Source organism: Arachis hypogaea, chromosome 20 (genome assembly GCF_003086295.3).
Source record: "Arachis hypogaea cultivar Tifrunner chromosome 20, arahy.Tifrunner.gnm2.J5K5, whole genome shotgun sequence".
NCBI lineage: Eukaryota > Viridiplantae > Streptophyta > Magnoliopsida > Fabales > Fabaceae > Arachis > Arachis hypogaea.
This window is the reverse complement of record NC_092055.1, coordinates 13,509,845-13,515,074: the sequence shown is the minus strand read 5'-3', so window position 1 is coordinate 13,515,074 and position 5,230 is coordinate 13,509,845. Positions and strand designations below refer to the sequence as shown.

Below are 5,230 nucleotides of genomic sequence, written 5' to 3'. Positions count from 1 at the left end.
TCGATTTTTTTTAATTTTTTGTTACCTTTTTTATATACATTAGCTAAATTTACTGTATAGGTAGAAACTCAGAAATATTAGTAATTTTTAAATATTTTTACTTGTAGAAATTGAATGGAGGATGTATTCTTTTAATCTTTTCACTCTTGTTTAAAAAAAAATGCTTAAGGTATTATATTATTAAAATTATGTTAAGTTTTAGGTGTACTTAATTTAAATTAATCATCATAATTCACATAAACTCATTATTATTAAAAAAAATATATATTCTATTTTATAATAGATAATGAAAAAGTTAACACAATATTTTATTTAAAATAGATACAACAAATGAGAATATTTATGCCAACTAATTAGGTAGATATAACATTAAAATTCAAAATTTAATATTTTGGTATATGTTTTGTCGATTTTTAACAAATCGAAAGTGGTTCGATTCTAATGGTTTGGGAGCGAAAACAACTTCTCTTTTGCAGGTAACAGTTTTTTAACAGTGCATTAAAGATTCTCGAATTAGACGAAATTTAAAGAAAAGACCGAAAAGACATAAATAAAGGCTTTGAAAATAAAATTGACTAGAATTAAAATGGTTTGCATTGAATTTAAACAAAACAGTAAAATGCCTTCAATTAAATCAAAGGACTTTTGACATAGAAATTAAAGGTTTCAAAACATAAAACTGAACAAGTAAAGTAAATGTTGCTTGAAAGATAAATTTGCACGAAAAGTAAAGTTTGCAGAAAAGATAAATGGAAAATAAAGACATGTGGAAGGAACTCTACAGAAAATTAACTCGAAACAGACTCAGAATGGCCTTGGAATATGAGTGTGCGTGAGTAATTTTTGAAGCAAAGTTCTAACATTTGTATTTTCGAGCTTTTTTCTATTTATAGCCATCTCCTAGCCAATCGAATCAAAGTGTAACCACCACGTGTGTCAAAACATATGTAACCAATCCTGCTTCTTCTGCTTTATAATGTAATGTCTTAAAAAGCAAGCTCCAAAATTTGATGTCTTCGATTTACCTCTTTGACTAACTATAATAGTCAAGCTTCAAGTCAATGTCAAAATACCTTCCTCGATACAGGTTTCCTTCTGAGAGCACACGCCTGCTGATCTCCAAATAACTTCCTTTTTTGAAATTAATTATTTTCGACTAATAGTATAATTAGTAACAAACAGATAAAGCTAATAACAAGAATCAACAATGTCATTTTTATTAATATATATATATATATATATATATATATATATATATATATCCTCTATTCAAAAAGGTATATGAAAAAATATAACATAAAATAGAAAAAAAAAATCGTAAATGACTCCTAATAATTATCCCAAAAGTAGGGATGTACGTGGATCAGATATGGTCGAAAATTCAATCCGATCCGCATAATTCCCATCGGATCGGATCAGATATGATATCCGCCGCGTTTTTTAGTGTCGGATCCGATCCGATCCGATCCGCATCGGATATCGGATATCGGATATATCCGCATAATTGAACCTTCTCTTTTTAATCATATTTCTATGTAAAAAATTCAATAAAAATATTTCTTTCACACTTTTAAACTTATTTATTCCTAAAATATTTTTAATCAAATTTTTTTAAATAAAAAAATAAAATAATACAATATATGAATAATAATTACTAACTAAAATATACAAACAAGTAAATGTAATACTAAACATATATATATTTATTTACTTTTAATTATTGTTGTGCGGATCTGCGGATCCGCGGATCGGATATGCAGATATAGAGCAGATATCCACGATCTGATCCGTAAAGGGTGCGGATCGGATGCGGATATTTACCGCATATCTGCGGATACAATCCGATCCATGAACACGACAATGAGACCACAAACAAAAAAATCTTATCTGTCAATTTTAGCTGGCATTTAACGGACAAATTAATTGATTAACGTGCCATATAAGCATTCTCTCTTAACTCAAGAAATCATTGACGGAAGAGCTAATCAATCTCACAGAATTAAAGATCAAGAGCCGAAAACGATATTTTTTTTATTCAGAGCCTCGTAGTCCCAGAAAAAAAATTATCAAGATTGAAATGGATATTCACCTAATTTCTTTTAGTCACTTGTGGACTTCCTAATTACTTTTTCTTGTTATTTTTATGGAGTACCCTTTATCTTGTATGTAGGGACAGAAATGGTCGAGTCGATCGAGTTGAGTTTTGACTTTGACGAATTTGGTCTATATTGTTAATAGATAGTTCAAACTTAGGCCTATTATTTTTTATAGGTTTTTATTTTTTCAGATTCGAGTCCGACCTGTTTAACCATACATATAATTCATAAATATAAACTTTTTCTTTGAATGAAAAAGCGCTACAATATTAATTAGTCTTGACTATTGATTTTTTTTTTAGTTTTGTTTTGTATTTAATATAAATAAATAATTAACAGTCTAAACTAAGAATAATTTATTTAAAAAAAATATTTTGATAAGTCACTCAATAAATTTCGTAGATTTTTTTTTTAAGTTTATTACAAAAAGTCTGCAACTAACCTGTTTAATAAAACAAGTCGAACCTAACATGAGCCAAATCATGAATATTTGTTGAATAGGCCGAGTCACTTTTACCATTATTCGTATGCTTTGGTCCTTACAGCCTCTGATGTATACAGAGAACTATTTTCAGATTAAAAAAAAGACAAACAAAAAATCTTCTCATTGGAAACATTAACTATTCTTTTTATGATATTAAGTAATTATTTATAAATATGTATATTTATAATTTTGACATAAAAAAAAGAGAAATTACGTACATTTTTTAGCAAGATTATGTTACATTTTATGCATACGTATTTGAGTATTGAAGGTAGTTTATTTTGGTACTTAAAACATGAATCCTATAGTTGGGGCAAACTTCCATCTCGCAATCATTTATCTTTCGCCGATGTGAGCTGAAATACTTTTTGGAATTTACTTTATGTTGACACCGTTTTGAATGGTAGTAAATATGGTGTTAAAAAAACATGATTCATAAGACTTGACCACAATTAAAGTGTGTTCACTTTAACTGACAATTATCAGTAACCACTACAAAAACTTTGAACATTATTGATGACTTTTACTGACAGTGTCGATAAAAGTGTGCGAGTCAAATTCCATTGGAAGAGACCGCACAAACATGTACAATTGACTCACGACGCCCTTGAAATCAATCATTTATGCATTCTGCTGGTGGCGGGTGATCTCCCCCTACTGCATTTGATGAATTTGCCTTCACTCCTTCTACTCTGATGGTAGCGTGTCTCTAACTCCGCATACCTCATCTTCTGCTTATCGTGCTGCACAAGTAATCCGTTCCATCAAGTCTACGAATGATCATCTGGCATCCCAACAACATTAGAGAATCGGGGTGCACCCTCTCACGCTTCGAGATTGGAGGCGGTTCTAGGCCTCGCAACAATCTGAGTGGAACGCTCCCTGATGGCTTTTGCCAAATTCTCCTCAAAGTGATTCTGATATACATAAAAAAACATATTTTTCTTTTATAAATAATTATATAATAGTTAACGTGAAACATGAAAAGTTTAAGGTATTAAACTTAGGCGGCATCCTCGAAGCGTCTATCAACGCAATTGTTGTGGTCCTACCTCTTGGTGTAGACCTTATCAAAGAGCTCACTCCTAGTAAGCAGGTGACCCAGCATGCTTTTCTGCCAAAATAAGACACATGAACTCATTTGATATCTAAATTAGAAATAAAAAACCAAATACGCATGAAGGTGAAGAACACATTGCTTAAGAAAATTGATCGAGGGATGCAGTGGAGCCTCTACTGTACAATGACCCTCCAATTTTTTAAGGTTTAATTATTCTATTGGTCCCTATAGTTTTGTGAAATTTTTAATTAGATTCTTATATTTTTTTTCTTTTTAATTGAGTCTCTACACTAATTTTTTTTTCAATTAAGTTCTTCTTAGTAGTAATTGGCTTAATTTTATAAGGACCTAACTTAAAAAAAAATTGGTATAGGAACCTAAATAAAAGAAAAAAATATATAAGGACCCAATTAAAAAAAAAAATTGGTGCAAGAACTCAATTAAAATGAAAAAAAAGTATAGGGACCTAATTGAAAATTTCACAAAACTATAAAAACTAACAGAATAATTAAACCATTTTTTAATGATGTAATATATTCTGAAGTTAAAAAAAAAAAAACACTAAATTACCTTAAATATGTCCCACCAGAAGTCTCAAACCCGATCGGGACTCCTGAGCCATTCTAAATCTAGATATAAAACACCAATACTGGTAACGTAGTTTCAAATTATTGTTTTTTTATTACCGATGGCCAATCAATTGTATTTAAAATTTTTAAAAAATAAAAAATTTATTTTATATTAATTTATATTTTTGTTTTTAATTATTTAATTAAAATGTGATTCTATACCATAGTTTATAGTGAGTTAGCGGACTAGCCTTTTAAATCTAATAAAAAATTATGACGCGAAATTTAATCATCATAATTCAAAATACAAATAAAAATAGCAAAATTACAACACAACTCTTTCAAAATGTTATTCTAAATTCTAAATGTCAATAAAGTTGTGCATTATAATATCTGTTCTCAAATTACTGTAAAGAATAAAAAAATAACAGTTTCAAATTAATTTTTAAATAACAAAAAATTTTGAAAGAACAATATTTACAACACAATACAACATAAAAATAAAAAACTACAACACAACCGGCATTTAACGACGGTTCTAAGGTCATATTGTAGCGGTTTTAACCGCCGCCAAACATATTGCGGCGGTTTAATATTCGCTGAAAGATAGGCTGCAGGTAAACAGTTAGCGGCCATTTTTAGCCAACCGCTGGAATAACCGCCGCGTAATAAAAATGGTTTTGCAGCGGTTTTTACCCGATGCCGTTGGGGGTTCGAAATTTGGTCTATTAATTTTGCGATGGCAACAAACCGCCGCTAAATGATAAGGAATTGAAAATGGCGATCGTTTTGCGGCCGCTAAAAGCCGGAAAACGAACATCATGCCTATTTAGCGGCGGTTTCTAACCGCCGCCAAATTTAAGATTCCCATTAAAAATTTAGCTTTTTTTATAATTGTGCTTCTTTTAAAATAGTCTATTTATTCAACTTTAATTTATTAGTTACCGATTAATTTAAACAACTTCCAACCAAATAAAACAACTAAATAGCACAACAAAACAAATTATATATATGCAAACAT

The 5,230-nt window shown here is 29.8% G+C and overlaps 1 long non-coding RNA gene across 1 annotated transcript; it reads right to left on the bottom strand.

The window, feature by feature from the left end:
- Positions 1-3,022: 3,022 nt before the first annotated feature.
- On the bottom strand, positions 3,023-3,940 carry LOC140182716 (uncharacterized). The gene is made up of 2 exons (XR_011878774.1): positions 3,633-3,940; positions 3,023-3,497 (listed from the first exon to the last, which is right to left on the bottom strand). It is a non-coding gene; the product is annotated as an uncharacterized lncRNA (long non-coding RNA).
- Between the last annotated feature and the right edge of the window lie 1,290 nt (positions 3,941-5,230).